Source organism: Diceros bicornis (assembly GCF_020826845.1).
Source record: "Diceros bicornis minor isolate mBicDic1 chromosome 13 unlocalized genomic scaffold, mDicBic1.mat.cur SUPER_13_unloc_1, whole genome shotgun sequence".
NCBI classification, from domain to species: Eukaryota; Metazoa; Chordata; class Mammalia; order Perissodactyla; family Rhinocerotidae; genus Diceros; species Diceros bicornis.
The window spans coordinates 13,026,512-13,054,235 of NW_026690866.1; the positions used below are offsets into that span (position 1 = coordinate 13,026,512).

At 45.0% G+C, this 27,724-nt stretch overlaps 1 long non-coding RNA gene across 4 annotated transcripts; it reads left to right on the forward strand.

Annotated features, from left to right (window-relative positions):
* The first annotated feature begins 1,310 nt into the window (after positions 1–1,310).
* On the forward strand, positions 1,311–26,046 carry LOC131401723 (uncharacterized). Of its 4 annotated transcripts, XR_009217891.1 has the most exons (7): positions 3,434–3,518; positions 3,810–3,845; positions 5,367–5,656; positions 5,815–6,077; positions 6,426–6,493; positions 9,723–10,046; positions 25,920–26,046. It is a non-coding gene; the product is annotated as an uncharacterized LOC131401723 (long non-coding RNA). The 4 variants fall into 4 exon arrangements; XR_009217892.1 differs by lacking the exons at positions 3,434–3,518; positions 3,810–3,845 and adding an exon at positions 1,311–1,332; XR_009217890.1 differs by lacking the exons at positions 3,434–3,518; positions 3,810–3,845 and adding an exon at positions 4,225–4,433.
* Positions 26,047–27,724: the final 1,678 nt, after the last annotated feature.

Here is a 27,724-nt window from a genome sequence, read left to right on the forward strand (position 1 = left end):
TCTGCCTGAATTATTCCAGACACACCCCCGCCTCTTCCCGCCCCTGGAACTGGTCTCAGCCCACAACATTCTGGCCTGCCTCCGCCCACAGCCTGGTCCCGGCTCATTGCCCTGCCTGCACCCTTGTTCCCGCCCATAGAACTACCTCCCCGGCCTGCTGTCACTCACAGCCTTGGCCCCGCCCACAGCCTGCCCCTAGAACTCGTTCCCGCACACTGCCCCCCCCTAGATTTTGTCCCTGTCCCTGATGCTGACCCAGCCCGCTTTCTCATTCACTCTAGAAACTAGACACCTCCCCCGAGGCTGGGGTGCACGGCCTCGCCCCGCCCGCCACCTCAACCCGCAGCCCCCAAACTTTCGTCCTCCCCGAACGCCCGCCCGAGAATGGAACCAGAAGCGCGGGCGGCGCCGTGGATGGAGCGGGCGTTCTGTGCGGTGTGTTGCGTCTTCTCGGCGCGGACCGAATTCCCGTGGACGTTCGCCCTCAGAGGCTTGGCTAGGTGAGCGGCGAGCAGTCCTGGCTCCAGTTGCGGTCCAGGGAGGGGCCTGGACCGTGGGCATCCCCGTCAGGGCTCGGCGTCTCTCTGTCCCCCCGCAGCCCCGTTTCCCCCGGGCTGTTCACTCAGGGCCCCCGAAGCTGCTGTTCCTCCTGGCTCCGGGCGCCTCTGTCCCCTCTTCTGAGTCCCCGTCACCGTTCTCCGTGTGATTTTGTCCCCAGGGGGCTTTAGCCGCTTCTGGAGGTGATGTTTGGGTCGTTACAAATGGGGCGCTCCTGGCATCTAGGGGGGGAGGCAGGGATGCTGCTCAGCATCCTCCAGGGATCAGGACGGCCCAACAGAGAATTATCCAGCCCCAAATGTCAGTTGTGCCAAGGTTGGGAAACCTGCTCCAGGGCCTGAAAATCTCCCGAGCCCTGAATGAAGTGTGGAAATTGTTGACAAGTCAGCGAGTCACTTACAGGGTCCCTAAATGACAAACTTGTTTAAAGGGTCCAGAGTCACCAAAAAGTCTCTGTCCAGCCAAGTGAGTTGAGTCACTCAAGTGCACACAGCACGAAGCTGCTTTCTCCCATCTCAGGGTGCAGCAGGTGGCTGGATGGGAATCGGGAAAATCCAGCCACAGCCAATAGTTACAGTTAAATCAGTATATATAAAATAGAAAAGTGAAAGGGGTTGGCCTTTCCATCCAACACCCTATAAAAGGCCTCAAATGCTTGTTTGCGCTTTTTTTCCCACCTCAGACACAAAAAGCATCAGTGGAGCTCAAGTTTGAGGTGAAACCAGGCTCAGGGTCCACCTGTCCTCGCTGATCCATGGATTTCTGTGTGACCAGGTGAGTACCCTGTGGACATGGTACCAACAGGTTCCTGCAGCCTCCGCTGTGCAGAAGACCTGCCACTGGGCTTTCCTGGGCTCGGGTTGTCACCACCTGGAGTCACTGAGAGTGAAGGTATCTTGAGAAAAATTATTGATATTTGATGGATGGAAAGATGGTAAGCTGTGTGTGGTTCTGTGTGGTAAATATTTCAGTAAGTACAGTTATATGCAAATAAAAACACATGAAACAAACGTAAATAACTGCAAATGTGTATTATAGTAGAAAATATAGATTTACTTGCATTGCATAATACTCAAAAGTCAGGATTTATATATAATATAAATACAGAAATGTTTTGCGTGTGTATGTAGTATTAGAAGACATCCCATGAAATATTAGCAGGGATACTCAACAACATTCCTTAGACCCATTCAGTTTGATTTCTAAAGTCCTATAAATGCTCCACATAAATTTGAAATAAAGGAACATTCAGGGAAAAAGATGATTTGAACTTCTTTGTATTAATAACAAAACTAAAATTGAATTTGCCAGTAGCCAGATTTATTTTGAGCATTTTTTTCTTTATGACATTTCAAATCATTTGGAGGAGTACTAAGCAACACTGTAGATTGAAGGGAAGGGCGCTAGTCTCCAAAAAGACTGTCTTCTCCACCTTGCCTTCTAAAGGGAATTAACTTTGTTTCTTGAAACTTTTCTGAAATAACGGTCTGGTGATTCACGTTGCAGAATATCTTGTTAAGTAATTTTGTATTTAGTAGTTGGCCTCTACTAATTGTGTGTGTATGTGTGTGTGCCTTTTTCATTCTAGCTTTCCTGTGATGTTCTTGAGGGGAATGTGTGCTTGTCATGCAATAGATAGTCTCTGAGTGTATAATTAATGGTGACCAACCATCCTCGTTTATTCAAGACAGTGGGGTTTTCCAGGACACAGGACGTTTAGTGTTCAAACCAGGGCAATCCTAGACAAACCGGGATGGTTCCTCATCTCATGAGCCAGGCCCTGGGACACATGCATGGGGACCTGGAGAACCAGAGAGACCTTGTCCCACCTCTATGGAATTTACATTGTATTTGTGAATTTGGATTTTGAAAAGTTAATGATGAGAATGATGTGGGAGTTTGGCACAAGGGGAATCAACATGAGGTGGCAGAGAAGCCCTCTTGAGAAGGACTGATATTTAGCTTGAGAGCTAGAGTTGGGACTGGATTTAGCTAGTTAGAGGGTTAGACTGGAGTGAGGGTGTGGGAGCGTGTTCAAGAGAGCGTTTCAGGCAGAGAGACCCGCATGAGGACACCCCTGAAGCAGAGAGCCTGGTGTGTCCATGAACTGAGAAGAAGTATGGCTGAGCCGAATCAACACAGGGAGAGGGGTGTGAGCCACACTGGCGAGGGGGGACAGGCAGGCCCAGATCTGGGGTGACTTGGGACTCTGTTCTAAGACCAGTGGTGACACTCTGGAGAGATGCGAGTAGAAGGATGACGTGATTAGCGTTTGGTCTAAGCATGTGGGTTAAAATGGACTTCATGGTTAAGAATGAAGACTTAATAGGCAAGATAGGAGGTGCTGGGAATAAGATTAGGAATAAGATGATTGTTCCCTAGGCCTGAGTGATGGCTTTGGAGTAGGAAAGAAGTAGGAAGAAAAAGACCATGGAGTGTAGAACCGAGAAAACATAACGGTACTTTCTTGCCTGCATGTGTCAGATGGCACAGGGCACTGACTGTTCTCGCTGCTGTCTGTGCAGACCTGCAGGTTCCCCCTGACCCAGGTCTGTGTGTTCACCCCTCTTTGCCACTCACAGGCAACCCCCTCCATATCCTAAAAGAAGTCAGGCCTTACTTGTGAGGGGGTTGTCTCACACGGGAGACACCTAGGAGAGCCCCTGCAGGCATCAGAGCAGCCCCTTCAGCATCTCCATCACCTTCCTCCCTTCCCCTCTCTTGCTTTCCACAACCAGAATGAACCCTGCTCAGTATTCCACATCCCCATGATCTTCCTCCCCCAGGCTTTAGAAGGGTGGGGTAGCCACTGGCGTGGACATCATCTGCACCTTCCATTCTGACCCTCGCAGGTCCCGGGCTGGACAGAGAGTGACTCTATTGGGAGCTGAGCTGTGAGACTCAGTGCATCACCCACCTCTGCTCCTTCATCCTGGACTGGGACAGCCTCTACCTCAGTGGTGAGGGGCTGTGCTACAGCCATGCTGTCTGTTCTGTGTTCCCTCCATTGCTCTAAAGTGAGCTATGATCCATTTCTCTATCCTCCTGCTCTGGGTTCAGTCTTCTCATCACTGCATGATCACTGGGTCCAGCCACATTCCATCTTATTGCCTTCCCCCTGAACACCCCTCCACTCGTCCCCTCTGCTTTCCCCTCTGCTTTTCCCACAAAGATCCTTACATCTTTTCTCTCCCTTAATTCTTTATGTTCACCCCAACTCTTGCTCAGCTCCTCTCGCCTTCTCTCCACAGGTTACACCTATGGAGACGTGGTCCCGACTACCAGCAGTGAGTATTCCTGGCCCTGATCTCCTGTGTCCCGTCTGCATTTGGAGTTTGGGAGCACTTGTTCTCCTTCATCTGCTGTCCTTGGTGAGGGAAGGACCTGGAAGGGCCCTAATTCATCCCTTCTCTCCCTCCCGGGTTCTGGTGGAGAGTCCCAGCCCAGTGTGAGAAAGCCTTAGACACAAACATGTTCTCCACCACATTCTGACCCCACATGGTTTTCACTTTAATTCTCCTAGAGCCCCGCCCTTGGTCCTCCTTTTCCAGGTATCCCATCCATCTGCCCATTTTTCTGCCTATCTGTCTCTCCTCCGAGTTCAGTTACTCTTGTTCACCTATCTCTCTCTCTTGGGCTCCTCTCATCCACAGGCTTGTTCATCCCTCTACTCACACAGTCACCGGTCCCCTCACTCTCATTTATGCTTCACCTGTGAATGGTGGTCCTGAGACAGCCAGTGCTGGAGCCCGTGTGAGCCTCGGGTCTCCTCCCACTCTGTCCCTCCCTGATGACAGCCTTATGCACATCTCCCGAGCCGGCCACCACGTCCTTGCATACTTGATAATCACCTGTGCCACCAGAAGCCACCACAGGTATCTGGGGGCACCTTTTCCTTCCCAAGAGAAGCTCTCTGGCCCCACTCCCCATGAGCCAGGTGTGATCCAGGAGCTGGGAAGCCAGGGTATGAAATTCTGGTTTTAGGACAATCATGCTGATCACAAAGATTATACCAAAGATTCAGTCTAAGGCCAGCTCTCAGAGAGCCCCTAGACTTGTGAAATTAACACACAATTATAATACAATGTGGGATATTTCGGGGAGAGGCACCTGGCATAATTTGAAGGGAAGGAGCTTGCTAGAGAAAGTTACACCAAAATGAAGTCTTTAAGAATGTGTAGGAGGGACCCTGGCAAATAGAGGATGAAGGGTTTTCCTGGCAGAGAGGATTGCGTGAGCAAAGGCTCCGGCCAGAAACAACATGCCATATGGGGAGAATAGAAACGAATTTGGGTTGCATGAAGCATAATGTTTAACCAGCAATAGATGGATAAAATGAGACTGAAAGGTCAGCAGGAGCCAGATTGAGTAGAGCCTTGAGTGTCAGGTCAAGAAGGTTGAACTAAACACTGAAGGCCATAGGGAGCCATGGGTGGTACTAGAGCAGTGGTGGCCCTAGTGAGGTATTCATTTCAGAAAGATCCTTCTAGTAGTCCATGTAGAACATCCTTTAGACAAAGCATCCAGTGAGCCTGCTGGGGTGTTGGTCCGGGTGGAGGAAGTTAAGACCTGAGCTAAGACAGGGATGGAGAGAGGGAGTGTATGTGAGGACTAGTGTGCAAGGTGAATGGGTGTTACTGGGAGGGAGGAGGAGCTGAGTAGATATGCTGGTTCTGACTTGGGTGACCACACGGGTGGGTGGTGGTGCCACTGTGAGAGAAGACGACAGATTATAATGAGTGCAGAACTCTGGTCTGGTCTCAGGCCAGCTTTCAGAGATGGCCATCGCTCTCCCTCTCTTCTTGCAGCTTTGGGGCACAACCTGAAGACCCTCACAGTCAACGTCACCATCTCCACCCTCCGGTATTCATCAGACATGAACAATGGCTAGGCCACGTTCAACTTCACTGAGAGGGTCCTGCAGAGCCTGGTGAAACCCTGGTTCCAGCAGCTCCTGGTGGGTTAAATCCCACCAAGCCCCTCCTCCAACCCCTGTCCCTCCTGCTCCTCCTCCTCCTCCTTCCTCCCCAGCTGGATCATTGTTCAAGAAGAGCAGCCTGGGCCCCTTCTACTCAAGTTGCAGACTGGTCTCCCTCAGGTGAGACCCTCCCCTCAGCATTTGCCCCTAATGACCACTTTTGTGACCACCCCTCTCTGTCTCCCCACTGTCCTCCCATTTCCTCCTTCCTGTTCTGTGCCCCACCCCCAGAGGTTTCAGGACCTCTCTCTAGAGTCCCCACATCCCTCTCTCCCCAGGCCTGAGAAGGATGGGGCAGCCACCTGTATGGACGTTGTCTGCACCCACCAACCTATCCCCGTGGGCCTCTATGCCTCTGTGCTGGGAGCTGAGTGTCGCCACCTGTCTGCTCTTCCTCTCGGTGGCTCCTGGCTCTGCAGCCCAGAGTTTATCCATCAAGAGAGAGCACCAGCTACATTTCCGCATCATCAGCTGGAACCTCAGCATCTCGGAGCCCACATCCTAGGAGTACTCCGCCTTGCTGAGAGACACCCAGTACCAGGTGGCGTCTCCCACTCCCGTCTCTCCTTGCCCTGAGGGCACCGTCATTCCTCCATCTGACTTACATCTGTTACGTGATTGTTTCAACCCTTCACTTTCCCTGCATGTCTGGGTTCTCTCAGTGTCCAGGGGTGATGTCCTAGCTGCCTTGCCCATTTCTCACATGGGTAAACTGAAGCTCAGAAAGGGGAGTATTGTGCCTAAGGTCACACAGTGAGTTAGGGGCAGAGCCAGGATTAGAAGTCAGGTCTCCCTTGTCCCAAGGTCTGTGATCTTTCACTGGCTCCAGTGGCCCCCTGCATCCCCAGGAAACCTCCATCTCACCCACTCTCCCTTGCTTTTGTTCTAGGTCACCAAGCTCTACAGCGGCAGTCAGCTTTGAGACATATTCCACTCCTGCCTGGTCACCAACTTAATGTAGGTTGAGGAGATTGGAAGCATTGACTGAGCTGGTGGCAGATGACTCTGAGCTCCCATGACACATCATTGATCTGGAAGTCACTTACATCGTGCCCATTCTGCCCCACATCCCTGTCAGCTAATCCTAACATCTCCTTCCATAGGCTTTTGGGGGATGAGAAAAGCATTAACATTTGGTGCCACCAACCTCGAGCATCCTGCTCCTCCTCCTCTTCTGGAGACTTTCAACAAATATCAGCAGTCTAACTGTGCTCTCCAATAGTGGAGCTGCTAACCACATGGGGCAATTTAAATTTTTTATACACCTATTAGGATACGATTCACATATTGTGTGTGGAGAGGAGTGTATTTTTTAGGTTTTTCTATATACAATATCTTCTCATCTGCAAAACAAATAGTTTTACCTCTTCCCTTCCAATCTGGGTTTCTTTTATTCCTTTTTCTTGCCTAATTGCCCTCATTAGAACCTTTAGTACCTGTGATTAACATACGAGATACGGGAAGACATCATTGTCATGTCCCTCTTCTTAGGGGGGAATTTTCAGTCTTTCACCATTGAATATGGTGTTAGCCGTGGGTTTTTCATCGATGCTGTTTATAGGTTCAGAAAGCTTCTTTTATTCCTAAATTGTTGAGTGTTTTCTTTTTTAGACATGAAGGGCGTTGTATTTTGTGAAATTCTTTTCTGTATACGGAGTCGAGATTGCGTGGTATTGGCCCTTATTCTATTAATATTGTGTAATACATAGTCAAGTTTTCAGATATTAAGCCAACCCTTCAACTAGAGGTGAGAGGTTAAGATGTTCTCAAGTCTTTCCTGGGCGTGCCACAGCCCTGAGCACTTGTGGCCTTCTAGATGCCCGCAAATACACTGGAGCTTTTCAAAGCCCCCTGTGGACATCTCATTCCCCCAATTGTTCTTCTAAGTTTTTGGCTCACCTCTTACCTGCCTCAGCTGGTATCACTCCCTCAGGCAACTACAATAGAAAACAATTAGCCCTGAATATTTTTAGCAAGTGCCCTGGGGACAGACTTTCCTCCCTGGGCAAGCTCTGACTCAAGTAACGTCAAGCTCTGAACATCGGGCTTTTTCAGGGAGCTGCCAGGAAGGTCAGCTAGTGACAGTTCGATGGGGATGGGTCTTTTCAGAGCTCCAAACCCATTATGGCTGCTTGGCTACTGGTTGTCTCAGCTACCATGGTTCTGAGACTGATGGTTTTCAAAGTTATGGAGGATATTGTGAGAGCAGGATGGGAATAGTGCAAGTTATAATGCCACAAAGTTTGCTCCCGTTATCAAGATTCCACCATGTTTCTTCACTAAACCCTCCTCAGATTCTTACAAGCCGTTGATTAATTTCTAGACTTCTGAAAAGTTGATTTTGACCATTTTTACCAGTGTTCTCATTGTTTTTATGCATTTTCAGAAGACTTTTCTCAAATGTTTCAAAAATGTTCTCCCTGTGGTTATTTATTTATAAATTAATTACTTAAAATGAAATTACTTGAGAAATCCAGTTCCTCACTCACATACACTAGCCACGTTTTAAGTGCATGATAACAACATGGGGCTAATAATGAGTGTATTTGGTAGTACAGTCAAATGTTTACATTATTGCAGAAAGTTATCTTGGACAGGATACAGAAACAGGGAATCTAGAATCAGGGTAGAATTCTAGACACCCTTGTTCATCCCTTGTGCCCTTCCATGTCTGTCCCCCACAGTATCCACACTGGAGTGGACTCCCTGTGTACCTTGCCGCCTTGCCACTAATATTGGACAGAGTTGCCATCTATGAGGAATTCCTGCGGCTGACCCAGAATGGACCCAGCTGCAGAACTTGACCCTGGACAGGAAGAGTGTCCTTCGGGATGTTAAGGCTCCCTGGTCATTGGGAAATGAAGTGAGGCCTTTCTGTGGACTCTGGATGCCTGGGGCTGAGAGAGCATTGAACTTTCTCAGGCTGGCAGGAGGTGGCATAGTCCCCCAGCCTTTTCCCAACATGGAGAGAGAGACAAGGACACCAGTGTAATATTGGAGGCCGTCACCTTCTCCTAGACAGCTCTGTGACCTCAAGCTAGTCACCTCCCCTCTCTGGACTTTTGTTTCCTTATCTCTCCACTGAAAGCCACTGGGCCAGATGGTCAGTGAGGGCCTCCAGCTCTGTGTGAAGCAGTCTTACAGGTTTAGGGGTCATGTGGTTTCCGATCCACAGGCTATAGTTTGCCAAGTCCCACTCTAGATGAGCACCAATGCACTAGAACTTTCTGCAGTGGTGGAATGTTCTATATCTGTGCTCTGCAGTGCATAGTCGCATGTGGCTGTTGAGTACTCGAAGGATGGTATTGTGACTGGTCTTTATAGTTACTGATTTTTAATGTTACTGAGGTACTAGATTTTATATTTTATTTAACTAAAATTAATTTTAATACAAAAAGAGACTTGTTGCTGCTCCATATCAGACAGCACACCTCTAAGAGTTTGTCTGGATAGAGGTACAAGTAGGGGGGCCTGCACCCCTCCCCCCATGCCCACTGAGTGCTGTGTGTCCTCCCCTCCTGGAGTTTATGTTGTAGCTGGCAATAACAAGAATAGAGAATTGAAACTTATCAATTATTTGATGTGAACAAACTCATACTTGGAGGTGGTATTCAGAGAAGAGTTCCTGCAAGATATTACATTGTAGGTTAATCCTAGAAAATGAATATTAAGGAAATAGATAAAGTAGAAGGGGATGATGTGTTTCCAGGCATGGAAGAACGCTTTTGAGTGGGATTTTACAAATTTAGAGAGATCCCATAGGCTTGCCAACTGTGATGACCCATTCTCCCCCCGACCGTCCTAAGAAAGTCCAGCCCAAATTCAGTCCTCTGTGCCCAGAGGTATGAATTTGGTTTAATTTATTACACTTTTGTTCTGTGATAATGGTATTGGATTTTGTAGCAAAGTATGCTCACTTTTTAGAAATGGAAACTAAAATTGGGTGAAACATCATGATGTCTACTTGACTTTAATATTTAATTGAAAACATGGGATGAATCAAGGGTGGCAAGTGTTAATAATTTATACATTGATGAAATATTGTTTTAATTGGATGGAATATACAGTGTTAAATCTAGATGATGGATGTTTATGAGACTGTTCCCTTTATTTTTCTGTGTCTAAAAAGTTTTATTAACAAGAGTGAAACACACTCACATGCATTCTCCATTTCATTCACTTCCAGAATATTCTCCCAATAGAGATGATACCTTGACTGAGAAGCCTGGTAAACCTGCAGGAAGCCCCAGCCCATGGTAGGGGACGAGTATGTTGATGCTGTGTCTCATCGAAGAGAACCGTGCACACAGTGTCTTGGATGATGAAGAATGTTGGCCAACCCTTGTCAAGGAGGGTTGAGGCACAGTGGGGTCACCAGGAGCCCTTGGGCGATGACAGGACGTGGCTTACCTCACCACTTGTCTCCCCAGACCTCCCCTTCTGGGCCCTTATCCTCATCTGCATGGCGGGACTCCTGGTGCTCATCACAGGCCTGATCTGCTGTCTCCTGGTAAGCCATGAGATGTTGCTTGTCTTCTTCTTATTGCGTTGTAAGAGCTCTTTATATATTATAAATACACATCCTTTTCTAGGGATATGTTTTGCAGATGTTTTCTCCCAATCTGTGCGTGACTTGCCTTCTCCTTCACAACATGAGTCATTGGGGAAATGTAAGTGACAGTCATCATGAGATTCCACCACACTTGAGAATGGCTAAAATTAAAAAGACTGACTATAGCAAGTGTTGTTGAAGATGTCAAGTCACTGAAACTCTCATCGAGTGCTGGTGAAAAATAGCTTGGATGCGTCTTTAATAATTACATACGTCTACCCAGCCATTCCTCTCCTAGGAATCCATCCAAGGGAAATAAACACTTATGTCTATACACAGACTTGTACACACATGTTGATAACAACCTATTTATAGTAGACAAAAACGGAAAACAACCCAAATGTCCATCTACTGGTGAACGGATACACAAAGTGTGGTATATCCCCACAGTGGAATACTATTCAATCATAAAAAGGAATGAATTTTTTTTTTAATTATTCTATTGAAATTATAAAGGGTTTTAACATTGTGTAATTTCGGGTGTTCATTATTATTTGTGAATTTCTGTATAGACTGCATCGTGCTTACCAGCGGTAGTCTAACTTTTTTCCATCACCATCCATATGTGCCCCTTTAACTCTTTCACTCAACACTCAGCCCCCTTCCCCTCTGGTAAGCACTAATCTGTTCTCTTTATCCCTGTGTATGTTTATCTTCTACATATGAGTGAAATCATGCATATTTCTTTGTCTGGCTTATTTCATTTAACATCATACCCTCAAGGTCCATCCAAGTTGTTGCAAACAGGATGATCTTGTCTTTTTTTTCTGGCTGAGTAGTATTCCATTGTATATAATACATACCACATCTTCTTTATCAATTCATCTGTAGCAGGGCACTTGAGGTACTTCCATGTCTTGGCTATTGTGAATAATGCTGCAGTGAACACGAAGGTGAGTAAATCTCTTTGAATTGTTGATTTCAATTTCTTTGAATAAATACCCAGTAGTGGGATAGCTGGAAGGTATGGTATTTCTACTTTTAATTTTTTGAGAAATCTCCATACTGTTTTCCCTGGTGGCTGCACCAATTTGCATTCCCACCAGCAGTGTGTGAGGGTGCTCTTTTCTCCTTATCCTCTCCAACATTTGTTATTTTTTTTCTTGGGTGTTATAGCCATTCTGACAGGTGTAAGGTGATCGCTCATTGTAGTTTTGATTTGAATATCCCTAATAATTAGTGATGTTATACATCTTTTCATGTACCTGTTGGGCCTCTGTATATCTTCTTTGGAAAAATGTCTGTACATATCCTCTGCCCATTTTTAGGTTGCATTATCTTTCTTATTGTTGTTGGGTGTGTGAGTTTTTTATATATTTTGGAGATTAACCCCTTGTCAGATATATGATTTGCAAATATTTTCTCCCAGTTCCTGGGTTGTCTTTTCTTTTTTTTTTGAGGAAGATCAGACCTGAGCTAACATCCGTGATAATCCTCTTCTTTTTTTCTGAGGAAGACCGGCTCTGAGCTAACATCTATTGCTAATCCTCCTCCTTTTTTTTTTCCCCCAAAGTCCCAGTTGATAATTGTACGTCATACTTGCACATCCTTCTAGTTGCTGTATGTGGGATGCGGCCTCAGCTTGGCCGGACAAGCGGTGCGTCTGTGCGCATCTGGGATGCGAACCTGGGCCGCCAGTAGCAGAGCTCGCGAACTTAACCACTAAGCCACGGGGCTGGCCCTGTCTTTTCGTTTTGTTCATCGTTTGCTTTGCCTTGCAGAAGTCTTTTAGTCTCATGAAGTCCCATTTGTATATTTTTTCTTTTCTTTCCCTTGCCTGAGTAGACATGGTATTGGGAAGGGTGCAGCTAATACTGATGTCAATGACTGTACTGCGTATATTTTCTTCTAGGAGTTTTATGGTTTTAAGTGTTAGATTCAAGTCTTCTATCCATTTCGAGTTAATTTTCGTGTATGGTGGAAGATAATGATCTACTTTCATTCATTTGCATGTGGGTGTCCAGTTTTCCCAACAGCATTTATTGAAGAGACTTTCTTTTCTCCATTGTATAATCTTGGCTCCTTTGTCAGAGATTAACTGACCACAGATGTGTGTTTTTTTTCCTGGGCTTTCAGTTCTGCTGCATTGATCTATGAGTCTGTTTTTGTGCCAGTACCATGCCATTTTGATTACTATAGCTGTGTAATATATTTTCAAGTTAGGATTGTGATGCCTCCAGCTTTGTTCTTTCTTCTCAGGATTGATTCGGCTATGTGAGGTCTTTTGTTATTCCATATATATTTCAGGATTCTGTGTTCTGTTTCTATGAAGAATGTCATTGGGATTCTGATTGGGATTGCTTTGAATCTGTAGATTACTTTAGGTAATATGGACATTTTAACTATGTTTATTCTTCCAATCCATGTGCATGGAATATCTTCCCATTACTTCAGGTCATCATTGATTTCTTTCAATAAAGTCTTATAGTTTTCATTGTATAGTTCTTTAACCTCTTTGGTTAAATTTATCCCTAGACACTTTTTTTTTTATGTTGCAATTGTAAATGAGATTGTATTCTTGAGTTCTCTTTCTGTTAGTTCTTTATTAGAGTATAGAAATGCAACTACTTTTTGTAAGTTGATTTTGTACGCTGTAACTTTGCTGTAGTTGTTGATTATTTCTAATAGTTTTCTGATGGATTCTTTAGGGTTTTCTATATTTACAATCATGTCATCTGCAAACAGCAAGAGTTTCATTTCTTCCTTTCCAATTTGGATTCCTTTTATTTCTTTTTCCAGCCTAATTGCTCTGGCCAAAACCTTCAGTACTATGTTGAATGGGAGTGGCGAGTGTGGGCACCTTTGTCTTCTTCCTGTTCTCAGAGGAATGGCTTTAAGTTTTTCACCATTAAGTATGATGTTGGCTGTGGGTTTGTGATATATGGCCTTTATTGTGTTGGGGTACTTTCCTTCTATACCCATTTTATTGAGAGTTTTTATCCTAAATGGATGTTGGATCTTGTCAAATCCTTTCTCTGCATCTGTGGAGAGGATCATGTGATTTTTATTCCTCATTTTATTAATGTGGTGTATCACATTGATTGATTTGTGGATGTTGAACCATCCCTGCATCCCTGGTATAAATTCCACTTGATCATGGTATATGATCCTTTTAATATATTGCTGTGTTCCATTTGCTGATATTTAGTTGAGGATTTTTGCATCTGTGTTCATCAGTGATATTGGCCTGTAATAGTCCTTCTTTGTGCTATCCTTGCATGCTTTTGCTGTCATGGTGATGTTGGCCTCATAGAATGAATTAGGAAGTGTTCCATCTTCTTCAACTGTTTGGAGTAGCTTGAGAAGCATAGGTATTAATTCTTGTTTGAATATTTGTTAGAATTCTCCATAGAAGCCAACTGGTCCTGGACTTTTGTTATTTGGGAGGTTTTTGATGACCATTTCGTTCTCTTTACTTGTGATTGGTCTGTTCATTTTCTCTCTTTCTTCTTGATTCAGTTTTGGGAGGTTGTGTGAATCTAAGAATTTATCTATTTCTGTTAGGTTATCCAATTTGGTGGTATGTAAGTTGTTCAGTGTATTCTCTTATTGTCCTTTGGTTTCCTTGGTATCTGTTGCAATTTCTCCTCTTTCATTTCTAATTTTATGTCTTTGAGCCTTCTCTCTTTTTTTCTTAGTGAGTCTGGCTAAGGGTCTGTCAATTTTGTTTCAGTTTTCTCAAAGAACCAGCTCTTTGATTCATTGATCCTTTCCACAGTTTTTTAAGTCTCTATGTCATTTATTTCTGCTCTAATTTTTATTATTTCCTTCATTATGCTGACTTGGGGCTTCATTTATTCTTCATTTTCTGGTTCTATAAGGTGTAGTTTAAGGTTACTTATTTGGTATTTTTCTTGTTTGTTGAGCTGTGCTTGTATTGCTATGAATTTCCATTTTGAACTGCTTTTGCTACATCCCATAAGAGTTGTTTTGTTGTCTTTTCATTTTCATTTGTCTTCAGGTATTTTTTGATTTCTCCTTTGATTTGTTCATTGATCCAATGGTTCTTCAGTCATGTGTTCTTTAGTCTCCACATATTTGTGACTTCCCCATCTTTTTTCTTGTAGTTGATTTCTAGTGTCATAGCATTGTGGTCAGAAAAGAATCTTGATATGATTTCAATCTTAAATTTATTCAGGCTTGCCTTGTTTCACAACATATGGTCTATCTTTGAGAATGTTCCATGTACACTTAAGAAGAATGTGTATTCTGCTGTTTTGGGAGGGTATGCTCTATGTATATCGATTAAGTTCATCTGCTCATATGTTTCATTTAATTCCACTATTGACTTGTTGCCTTTCTCTGCATGATCTATCCATGGATGTATGTGGGGTGTTCACTTCCCCTGCTATTATTGTGTTGCTGTTAATTTCTCCCTGTGGGTCTATTAATAGTTGCTTTATATTCTTTTGTGCTGCTGTGTTAGGTGCATACATCTTTATAAGTGTTATGTCCTCTTGGTGGAAAGTCCCCTTTATCATTATATACCGACCCTCTTTGTCTCTCATAGTCTTTTTTATCTTGAAGTCTGCTTTGTCTGATATAAGTATGGCAACTCCTACTTTCTTTTATTTGCCATTTGCTTGGAGTATTGTCTCCCATCCCTTCATTCTGAGCCTGTTTGTTTTTAGAGCTGAGATGTGTTTCCTGGAGGCAGCATATTGTTGGGTCTTGTTTTCTAATCCACCTCACCACTCTGTGTCTGTTGATTGGAGAATTCAATCGATTTACATTTAGAGTGATTATTGATACTTGAGGGCTTAATCCCACTTAATCTATATTTCCATTGTTTCTCTTCCTTTGTGTTTCTGACTACCATTTCACTTTTCGGGTTTTCTGTGGAGGTTTTCTCTTTTTTCATGATCTATGGCTGTGTTCTGATTTTTTCTTTGCTGGTTACTGTGAGGTTTGTATGAAGATCTCATAGATGAGATAGTCCATCTTCTGATAGCCTCTTATCTCCATTAGTCTAAGCAGGTTCCATCACTTTCCTCTTCTCCTTCTGAGTTATTGTTGTCACAAGTTATTCATTTTTGTGTTGTGCGTTTGTGACTAAGTTGAAGTGTTTATAGTTACTTTTGATGCTTTCCTTCCCTTCTTCTTTTAAGTTATAATTAAGTATTTGCTACCCTGTTGTGAATCAAAGCTGTAGCCCTCTGATTTTGTCTGTCTATTTATCTCTTTGCTCAAAGCTTTATAGACATTTGCCATCTTTTTATTTCTGGTATGAGGACGTTCTTGATCATTGCTTGTATGGGAGATTTAGTGGCGATGAACTCCCTCAGCCTTTGTTTATCTGGGAAAACTTTTATTTCTCCATTGTATCATAAGCATCATTTCATTGGATAGCGTATTCTTGGCTGAAAGTTTTTACCTTTCTGTATTTGTAATATATCATTCCATTCTTTCCTTGCCTGTAAATTTTCTGCCAAGAAATATGCTGAAAGCCTGATAGAGATTCCTTTGTAGGTTATTTTCTTCTGTCTTGCTTCCCTTAATATTTTTTCTTTGTCATTGGCTTTTACCAATTTTACTATTATATGCCTTGGAGAAGCTCTTTTAGCATTGATGTTATTAGGCATTCTCTTGGCTTCATGTACTTATAAGTCCGGTTCTTCCCCAGGTTTGGGAAGTTCTCAGCTATTATTTCTTTGAACAAGCTCTCTGCTCCTTTCTCCCTCTTTTCTCCCTCTGAAATACGTATAATTCTTATGTTGCTTTTATAATTGAGTCGTATATTTCTACAAGAGTTCCTTCCTTTTTTAAAAATCAGAGTTGTCTCTCCTCGTCCACTTGAAGAATTTCTATTTTTCGATCCTCTAAATCACTAATTCTTTCATCCATAATATCAGCTCTATTTTTTAAGGATTCTAGATTCCTTTTTATCTTTTTAATTATGTTATTCATATCCAGAATTTCTGCTTGTTTTTTTTTAATAGTTTCAGTCTCTTTGATGAAGTATTCCTTTTCCTCATTAATTTTATTCTTGAGTTCATGGAACTGTCTGAACACTCTTGTAATTTGGTGAGTTTCTTTATGACAGTTATTTTCAACTCTGTCATTTAGATTGTAAATTTCTGTGACTTCAAGTTTCGTTTCTGGAGATTTGTCATTTCCTTCTGCTCTGAATTTTTACTGTAGTTTCTTATGCTGTTAGATGAAATAACTCTTGCCTGTGTATTTGTGGTAGTATCAGGTCACAGATTCCACCTGCTACCGCTGTGGGGAAAGCATGAGCTGTGTTTCTGATCCCACCCCATATGCTGGAAGTTGTGTGGGTACAGTGGGTGTTCCACTCGCTGGGAAAGCATTCCCACTGGGCTCAGAGATGCCACCACATGGAAGCACGTACACAGTTGTGAGACCGCAGCACTACTATGGGTATTTGTGCCACCTGTGAAAGCAGATATGTGCTCATATATCTGCTGCTGCCTTTTCTTATGCTCATTCCAGCCTCTGTACTTGGTGGTTGGGGCTTCTTCATGGGTTCTGAGCATTGGCCAATCCTTGGGACTGCAGTGGCATGGTGTGCTTTCCAACCATCCAAGAAAGTGTTCATGTGCAGGTCCAGGGCTGCCACCAACCCCTCCCAGAGTTGCACCAAGGCGCATTCCTAATTTTGGGCATGCACCTTTACTATTGGCTCTCACACCAACATGGGAAGTGCTCGGGCGTGTGCACAGTGCTGCCTGGGAAGGATTGGGGATAGGAATGAATTCATAGTACATACAATGACAAGCATAAATGTCAAAATAATTATGCTGAGTGAAAGAAGTCAGTGAAAAATGAGTACATAGTATATCATCTCCTTTATAAACATTTTTATAAAATACAGGAAAATCTATAGGGACATATACCAGATCACTCGTCTCTGGGAATGAGAATGTGTTTGCAAACGGCAGGGAAGGAGGAATTAAAATGAGCATGAGGAAATTTGGGGAAGATAGCATTCCTTTTCTTCATTGTGGTGATGGTTCAATAAGTTATAATCAAAATGTATCAAATTTTTCACTTTAAATATATGCAGTTTTCTGTATGTCGTGAATACCTCAATTAAGCTAGAACATGTAGGGGAAAGAGAGAGAGAGAGAGCCGAACGAGGGAAAAGGGAAGGAAAAGAAGGACTGAGGGTGAAAATTAAGTGGAAAAAAGGAAGAGGGAGACACAGGAGTCTTCCAGTCTCTGTGGCTTTGGCATCTCCTTCCCCTGGAGTCTCACATACTGGGCAGCTGACTGGACCATTCTGATGCGCTCTCCTCACCTCAGAAGTCACTGTCTGTTGGCGTAAGAAGGAGAGCAACTGTGAGGTCCAGTGACGACGCCTGGGCTATTACCTGCCTCATGGTGACCTACAGAAGCTGTGATGACTAGATCTGACTAGATCTGAGGTCCCTTTTGCCCAGCTGGGGTTCATAGGAGCTTGACTGGAATAGAATGAAACCACATTTGACAGACGCAGGTTCTGAGCCTTTCTAGACTTGGCCCCTGACTGGCTCACAGGGGACTAAGCTGAAAGGGTTCACCTTCCTTAAGTCCTGAAAGTGACTGCAACTTCTGTCCTGTGGTGTCACACCAGTTCATCCCTCAGGGACACCAGAATTGGTGAAACCATCACACATGTTGCCATCATGTAAAATCGAATCCCCACTTCAGAGCAAGGTTATCCTTCTTAGGAAAATTTGGAACATCCCTCCCCTTCACTCTGTGCAGCCATCACACCCCTCTCGGTTCCTCCATATTCCTCCCCCACTGAAGGCCTGGCAGTCTCAGATTCCCCTTTTCTGCTTCATTCTCTGAAGCTCAGATTCACCAGGACTTCCAGGTCAATATCCCTTGATGGCTCCTGTCCCCACTCATGGGTCCTCCGTGACGGGAAACAGTCCAAGATGGGAGGGTGGGTGACACATGATTCTGCAGTCCCCTTAGGCCTTGGGAGCTGAAATAACTAGGTGTCTGGGAAGCCTGAATCCCAGAGAAACACCCAGGCTCTGGGAAGAGAGTGTCTGCTTTGGATGTAAAAGTGAATAATACTCGGTGGGAGAAATCTGAGGGAAAAGAAAGAGTCTTTTTTCATCTTTCTCTGTACAGAGTCCAATTAGCCTCACAGCAGAGGCTCCCCAACAAACAGCCCAGAGCATCCTAGGCATGAGGCAGGCTGCACTGTTCTGCCGTGGGTCTGTTGGAACAGATTACATTATCTGTACACTCTGTGCAGAAGACCACAGCTGAAGATACCCAAGGGCTGAGAATTAAAGTCACAGTTATGGCACTCTCTCAGACTTTTTGTGTGTGAGCTTCACATTCTCAATCTGAAGCAGTGATTCTCCGAGAATGCACACTATGAAGATTCTAATGATTAATAATATTAATATATTATTATTATACACTGCATATATTATACATTATATAGTGTACATTATAATTATAAATGTATAATCATTATTATACATTAATATATTATTATATATTAATTTTTATAATATCATTATAAGTAGTGATAATAGTTATCATTATTGACAAATTTCTTCTAAACAACATGACTGGAAAGCTCTGCGTGTATTATCTCAGTTACCATCACAATTTTAGGAATTTATTCCCATTTTAAGCTAAAGATGTGGAGGCTCAGAAATATTAAATAACTTGACAAAGAAGGAAACAAATTACTACAAAGCTAAATTAAACACCTATTCAAACTATGTGTCAAAGAAAGAAAGACGTTATCTGACCTACAAACAGACTCAAATTTGACCTCACACAGGCCCACAGTGAAAGAAGCGGTAAAGAATGTACATCAAGAAGAAGAAATGTGAACCCAGGAAAACATAACAGGAGTCACAAGGAAAGGAAAAAACGTCTGTCTAATTTAGTATTAGTTTTAAAGCAAGACATTAAAAACACATTCGAACCAAAATTCCAGAGGATTACCACATGGAAGAATAGAGGAGAGAAGATTTAGCTAAAATATAACTCATTTCTTAGGGAAGATATAAATACTAAGATACTCTATTATTGTTTAACAAATTGCTCTCAGAAACTGATAAATCTGTGGGACAAAAGTAAGTAATGATAAAGAGGATTTGAAGAGTGCAACATACTCGATCAGGCAAATAGACAAATCCCAACACACTGGCTTATTGTGAGACTTGTGATACTGAAAACAGTCGTTCTCCTGACAACATGATACCACAATGGCATATCAATTTTCATGAATCAAATTTCCAACACATATAAATCTAAAAAAAGGGACAATCCAGTAGTTCATGATATGCAACTGTGATTCAACGTGCAACAAATACCAGAAAAATAGAGACCCAGAAGTAGGTGTCTTTTTTGAGAAGACAGATATAACAGCTCTTTAGTGATATATTATGTTGGTATCTATTGCAATATTACACAAAAAGGACAATCCATTTGGACTAGGTATGTTTTCTCTGTGACAATGAGGGCAAAACTCTAAAGAATCCCCTGACTGTGATAACTCTTGGTCTTAAAATACAAATAGATAACACTCAGTAAAGGAAAATGAGAGAACAAAATGAGAAAGAAATATCTTCTTTCTCTCCTCACCTGAAACCCAATCTCTCACGTCAGAAGGATCACTGTCTGTATATTCTCTGTCATGCAAAGGAGTCCAAGAAAAGAAAATTATTGGTATATATTAAAGTTTCAAGAGCTCAAAGAAAGAAATCGTCGGGACCCCTGCAGAGACATTAATGTAATGTGAGCTCCATGTCATCTGCGCCGTCTTCTGTTTTCTTCAACTTGTTTCTCGGGATGTCCTTCTTGGCCCCTCACTTTCCCTGTCTCGCTAGCAAGTCTGTCTGCATCAGTGATACCGCCAGTCTGTCTCTTGCCGTCTTCATTTTCCCTTCTTGTTTCCTGATATCTTCCTCAGTCACCAGAAGACGTTTGCAAAGGAGCTGTGGGATGTACAGACCAGCTCCTGGGATCATCTCTGCCGAATCTGAAGACCAGGCAGGTGTGGGCATGCGACTGGTGTTCAGAACACGTGCGAGCTGACCTGGCAGGGATACACCTGTGCAACTAGGTGCAGGATTCAGCAGGGCTTTTGCAAGGTCCAAAGCACTTAACAGTTCTCCTTCACTCTGCAGGCCTGGAGACCTTGCAGTCTCTTCTGCCAGCAGAGTTGTTGAGGCTGCTCCAAGGTTTCTTCACTTTGATGGCATCTGACCTCATTGCCAGGATAGGATGTGATTTTAGTAACTGGCCTCTTCAATATGTAACTGGAGATCCTCAAAGGGATAGAGATTCTCAAACCAGGCTTTGGTTTAGATTGCTTTCCACAATCATTTCACTTCCTCTGTGATGATTTGACCATCATACGTCTTCTCCTCTTACCCTATAAAAATAAATTTTGAAAGTGGACCAGAGTTATAAATGAAGCCTGCCTTCCCAGGACAATTATGTCTGATGCCTTGTACTTCTACCCTCCCTCTCTCCCTGTGGGGATTAATCTGACCTGTGTCCTGGGACATCATCAAAGAGATTTGGGTCAAGAAAAGAAACCACGAGGTCAAAACTCAGGACTACGGCAGGTCATTTCTTCTCCCCCATGTTGTTAGACACTTATGTGTATGACTTTATTCTTTTTTTGTCCTTCTCTCTCTCAACAACAAAATCCTTGGTGCTCCCTGTCAGGACACACAGTCCCCAGTCTTTTTCTAATTCCCAAATCATACCATTCTTCTATACTATGTGACTATTCATTTGATTAACCCATTGACAAGTTGGTGTTCATAGCTCCATTAGAGCTTAAATCAGTAGTGAAATTATCATCCACCCCACTCCTAGTGACTCTTATTTGACAATTGTGAACATTAAATCTCAGTGCAGAGAATGTATGTCTGAAAAAACTCGTCTTACAAATGCAAATTGTACTGTAAGTGGGAAGTAAACACTGGATTTATGAAACACAGAAAAAAATGTAAACTCTCTCATTATTAAGTTTTGTATAGACTGCACCCACATTGATAATAACTTGGTTATTGTGGGTTAAAATATACTATTAAAGTTACTTTCTCCTGTTTGTTTTCATTTTTTAAAATGTGGCTACTAAAAAATATTTAAATTCCATAATATAGATTGCTTAATGTTACTATTGGACAGTGCTGGCGAAGCCATCAGTGAAAAGAAAGTCCAGAGAAAGTGATTAGGGAAATTTTTTCCCTAGAAAATGAGTCTACACTGGCCCACACTGCCAGATGCAGCAAAAAGTCTCATACACCCCACACACACACATGCGCACACACACACACTGACAGAATGAAGCAAATCTCTTCATAGAGTCCCACCACTTTTCACATGGTATGAGGCTGCACTCTTACTTAATCCTAAATGGACTAATCTCAAGAAAGAAAGCAGAAGTGTAAGTAAATTACCAGTTAGGAAGATCTAAAACCAGAGGCTAAAGCTCAAGATATGTGGCGAATTTCCTGTCCTGGCTTCTGTTATTAATTCAATATGTTAGGGAGACTTTTCCAAGGAGGGTTGTTTTAAAACTCACATTTTCTTTACTATGTCAAAATAGACAGGCTATGTAAAGAATAATTACTCTAGCCAATCAATGAAAAGGAGATGATAGAACACGAATACCCTTATTATAAGTCACTACTGGATTACAGCGTCAGGGAACCGCTGACATTGGGTTAATTTGGCCTTAATTAGGCTGATTCTGATTTCATGATCCTCATATTGATTGTATTATGCTAGAACCTACTAAACTTCCCAGCCCCCTTACTATTTAACCACCAAGCCTCACCAACCAGACCAGTCCTTGCTGACACATCCCCTGCATCCATCCCTTCTGACAACACCTGGAGGATTTTCCCCGAATCCCACTCTGTTCCTGTGCTCTTCTACCTGCCCAGGGCCAAGGAATCATTTTCTCCAAGGCTCAGGCTCTGTGTGTGCCCAGCTCTGTGGATGGCACTTCTCCCTCTAGTGAAGACAAAGATCACAGCGCAGACCGTGTGAGCCACAACAATTGGACAAAGACTGGGGTTTGCTGACAGAAAAGAACCTTTAGTGGGCACGGTTACCAGGGTTCAAGAAGCCCCAGTGATTCCTCCAGGGAATATGATGCAGGACAGAGCAGGAATGTCTGTGTGTAGTTCGGCTTGGGAATGACTGTAGGGTGATATAGGTGACATTGGTAATGCGTTCGCCAATGTTGTTCACTCATTTATTCATTGTATGTCATGGAGTGCTTTCTACATACGTCCAGGCAACAGTCTCACCCTCTGGGGCTCACAAGCAGTGTCAGAAGAATTTCTAAATTTTATTTATAATATATAGGTATAGCACTGGTAATACACTAGGTGTTCCAAGTATTTTTCAAACATTAACTCCTTTAATACTCTTCATAAACCTACAAAATATGTATGCTGATCATTATTGCCAACTGAGAGATGAAGAAACTGAGGCACCAATCAGGTAAATAACTCAGTCAATACACATATCTAATAAGGGATTGAGCTGCAATTTGGACGTGAGGAGTTAGCTCCATACTCTGTGTTCTTAACCATGACATTTACTCTCTAAAGACTTCACATCATGCAAAAATTGGTCAGTTATCCATTTTCTTGGTGCATTGAGTAGCCACACTATTTTATATGTTTGAAAAATAGAATACATGCATAGAAACTACTGCACATACATGCTCAAATTACATCTAACTATGTCCCCAGGCCCTGAAAATTAATACAGAGAACATTTCAGAATGTTTCTTGCGCAGGTTGGGAGGACTCTGAGGAAATCTCAGTGTTGCTATAAGAAGCTGAGGACAGGCTGGGAGTGGGTCTCAGGGGAAAGTTGTCCTCAGGAGTCACCATTGAATGACAACATTGATGGTTGTGTATCAGCAGTGACTGAATTCAGGATCTGGTGGTGTTTTAACCTGGTGCTTATCTTCTGGCTGTGGATTTATGGTGATGCAGCACAGGGAGAGTGGATGGTTCACTGTGTTCTTGGGGAAACCAGACCCATGAAAGAGAGGGAATGAAGGTTTCCTTAAACAATGGACTAGTGGTGGGAAAAATTTGGCCTGGAAGAGACAGTCGTGTCCCTGGTATAACCAGAAGGATTTGCCTCTGCTTCAGCAAAAGCAGACAGCCCTTCCTCATGCACTCGTTTTATCTCAATGGGAGGAAGGAGGAGGAAATCATGTAATGCTCTTCTGGATGTGAGATCTGTGATGGTAGAGACTGTGCTAGGAGCTTCTGAAAGGCTGCCCTGAGGCATTTCAGACCTTTGCTGTGACCAGAATGACAAGTGTAAGCACCCCTGCGTATGTCTGGGAACAGTTATTGTGTCAAGGAGAAGGCTCCCTGGTGCAGAGACTCACAGGAAGAAGCGAGTTTGACCAGGGAAGGTCAGATATGTGGCCAGTGTGGCTGGAGGGAGCCTGAGAAGAGAGAGGAGTGGAGTGAGGAGGGTGATCAGGCTGGATCCTGGGACATGGTAGACTGTTACATTCTGTTCCTCTGTGACAACTTTACTCCAAAACCTGCCACAAATAAAGTACAAATATTTAACATCTCACAATTTCTGTTAGCCAAGCATCAGGCATGGCTTAGCTGGGTGCCTCTGCCTCAAAGTCTCTGTGAAGAAGGGGCTGTGGTCTCAACAGGGCTCACATAGGTGAGGATTCCCACCCAAGATCACTCCCATGGGTTTTGTAAGGATCCATTTGGACTGAGAGTCTGAGATCCTGTCTGTCTGTTGGCTAGACACTCCCTCAGTTCTCTCCTATGGAGCCTCTACATAGTGCAACTGAAAACAACAGCACTTGCTCTCCCAGTTCTGGTGGTTTGATAGAGAGCAAGAGCGAGAGTAAGAGCGAGCGAGAGAGAGAGAGAGAGAGAGAGAGAGAGTAATGGAAACAGAAGGAGAGAGTTAAGTAGGGAACCTAAGTAAACCAGTAATTGGGAAGTGACAGACGTTTTATAATTAAAACTTGGAAATGACGTCCCATCACCTTGGCTGTGTTCTGTTGTTCAGAAGCCAGATACTGACCACTTAGTGCTGACATAAGGATGTGCACTCAAGGAGGCAGGGAGCAATGGGAACATTGTGGTGGATCCCACCACATAGGCTAAGATGAGCCTCTTGGGACTGATTCTGAGTAAAACAGGGGGCCGTGGAAGGCTTAATGCCAGTGGATCACAATGTCTGAATTTCCTCTAATTTCAACCCCTTCAGGATGCAGACCTGAAAATGATGCTCAGAGGGGCAGTGACTTACCAACACACATCTGGGACCTAGAGAAGTTCTGACTGGTATTCTATGTGATGTCCTACTCTTTGTACTTCCTCCATCTCTAAGTGTGTTCATTAGACACATGTGACACCAGCTCACAGGTGTTGTACGTATTATTACATATACACCTGAAGAGGTCTCTAGGAAGCTGCTTTTAGCCCAACCTTCATTGTGCAGCTTGGGAGACTGGGGTGATCTTGAGAGGCACAACAGCTTTTCTAAGACACAGAACTGGTAGGAAAAAAGAGGTCTGACCTCAGCTCTGTCTCCTCAAAGCTGGGGCCTGGATCCACTCCCAAGGAGCTGTGGGGAGGGTGGTGATGGGTATTTGTGTACAGTGATGGAGATGACACGGGTAAGGAGGGAGAGCAGCCAACAGCCTAGCGGGGGTTTTGGGTGGATCTCATTGAAGGAAAGGGCTAAGTAATAGAACCTTGAAGAAGTGACCTCACTTCCTTGGTCACAGCGCCCAACAGAAATTAGAACTCTGGTTACCAGGCACCCACATTGTAATCACAGACTCTTGTCCAGTTCATTTGAGTGGAGACACTCGACACAGCAGGATGTTCTCATGTTGTCCCGTGACTTTCCGAGGCTCTGACCCCCGGAAAGCCCAGAATGAGAGCGTGTTAAGTCGCTTTAGACTTAGGCTCAGCCCTCACCTCGAATGTGTGTGGCCTTTTGGCAGGAGGAACCATGAGGTAACAGTGTAGGCCAGGGCAGGCCACTCTAGGTCAGGCCAGAACTGTGATCCCAAAAGGACAGCCCCACACCCCTTGACCCTCATGTGTGTGTGTGTGGGAGGTGGAGTTAGGCAAGCTGGGGATGAGGAGGATCCAGCCTGAGCAGGAGCAGGAAGCCAGATGGTGGGAGTCGGGCAGTGTGTCATGTTCATGCTCAAGATCTTGGCTGCAGGAGAGGAAGGTGAGTGCTGGATACCAAGCTCCTCTATCCGCATGTGAATGCTGGGCCCTCAAGTTGTCCTCGCATTCCTTCCCTGGTGGAGTGTATGCAGATTCACCTCTGTGCCTGATCTGTGGTGGGGTTTCCCACTGTAGCAAAGTCCAGGCAGACCCCTGATCCCTCCTGGTCTGACTGCTGGGCACTGTCACTGCAGAGCTGCACCCAGGAGATGGTCGAGGAGCTGGTGGATGGTTTCCAGTTTGCCATCTCCCTGGAGTGGACACAGGTGCACCAGTCCATCAATGACCAGGGCTGCTCTGAGGTGAGTGTGGGTGCAGACGGGTCTTCACACCCAGGACCCTGAGATGATCAAGGCAGTACTAGAATCCAGACTAAAATATGAGATTCCCTTGGGACCCTCTGTCCCAGAATTTTCTCAGTACAGTGCCCCGAAGTCCCACTCCCAAAGGAATCTGGACCTCCACTCCTCCCCACAAGCTACACAGGAGGGTAGAAAGTCACCTCAGTCCTCCTGGTGGCTCACCATGATGTCACTGACTGTATGTTCCTCCTCCTCTCCCCCCATGTCAGGATGAGTCCACTGTGAATTTAAATGAAGACTGCAGGATGAGTGGCGTCCAGGCAGGCATGATGGAGAAGCTGACAGAGTCCATTGTACCAGCTTTCCTGAGTAGGAACATCTAGAATTTCACCACCTTCATGATCAACTACTCTGCCTCAGACACATCCCACCAGGTCCTGGACCAGCTGTTTACTAGATGACTCTGTCCTCTGCCAGCTGTGTACCTTGGGCAAATCGCTGCATCTCTCTGAGCCTCAGTTTGCTCTTCTGAAAAGTGTGGGGCTGTAAATTTCATGGTGATCTTGTAGGGAATAATGGGATGAGCCACGGCAGGTGCTCACCTGGTGCCTGGATCTGCAGAGAGGGCTGTGGACATGCTGTGGTTGGTCCCCAGCAGCCCCGAGCTTGGTTGGTCCCTCAGACCTGGCCAGGGGCAGCTCATCCCCTGGCACCCTCTCCCGGAGCATCCAAGGGCAGGATCAGCGCCAGCCCCACTCCACTATCCACTGCTATGACCATCATCCTCCCTCGGGAGGCCTGGGCAGGACAGGGACCCGGGTGTGGGAGGCCGCCATATCTCAGGTCTGACACACCGTTTGCCAGGCTGCTTCCTCCTCTGACGGGGGCCCAGCACACACCCCAGGAGACTTGGCAGCCATCCCCAGGGCTATGTCCTCCAGAGGTCGTCCCCTTGGAAGGGGCCTGGCCCAGGGGCCAGGTTCGGCTGATTGGCCAGCCTCCTTTGGAGAAAGCAGGCAAGCCAAGCCAGGCTTGCAGTGGCCAAGGGCGTGACACCAGCGACCTCAGGCAGAGGGCCTCACGTGTGCCCTCCTTGGCGGATTTCTCCCTGGAGCCGTGGTCTGGGCACCAGGAAAGCCAGGCCTTCCCGATTCCAGGGAGGGTGCTGGGACCTGTCGCCTGAAGGGATTGCCCAGTTTTGCCCTGGCTACATAGCCTTGTGGTGCCATCTGCCTGTCTCGGCCCTTCTGACTCCACAGAGCCTTTCCTACAGCTGGTCTGGCTGCAGTCGCAAAGTGCAGGCGTGGAGTGAGGCCATGGCTTTGTCTTTCCATGAAGAAATCAGCCCCTGGACAAAGCAGCTGGTCCAAGCAGAGCCTTGAGGTTGAAGCCCAGTACGCCTGTGGCCATCAGGGCCAGAGCAATGCTTCCAAGGAAGGGAAGTGGCCTTCAAGCTGAGTGGGAGTGGGGGAGGGGAGGGAGCCAGTAAGAGTTTGGCGGGAGGGCGGGGTCTTCATTGAGGACCCACGAGGCCAGCCCTAGGCCCAGGAGTCGCCCATGCAAATTTGGCCTGTGCGGGGGTGTGGGGAGTTGAACCCAAGCCCACAGGGCTACCGGAGTGGCCAGAGAAAGAAGGCTCTATGGGTGAGGTAGGGCGAGGTGGTCATGGCGCGCCACCTTCCTCCTCTCAGGTCCCAGAGGGAGAGAGAGAGAGAGAGGGAGAGAGAGAGAGATCCATGACCTCTGAGTTGCTGCCTCCATTGCTGGCTGGTGCCAACTCACATGCCATCCCACTTGCACCCACCACCCCCACGCCCGCCCCAGGTCCAGCCCCACAACAGAGAGTTCGGTTCCTGGTCACCTCCATGACTTTTCTTCTGGGCCTGACCCCAGTACATGGGAAACGGGCCAGACAAGCCTTTACATGTCTCTCTGTATGACAATCGTCTTGATCTTCTCTCCCATCCCACAGGCCCACCCACGACATCCACCTTTGTCATTAGCTCAGGAGAGGATGCAAGATGAGAATATCTGCCATTGTGGCGAGAGACTCAGTTTCCCAGTTTTCTCCCAT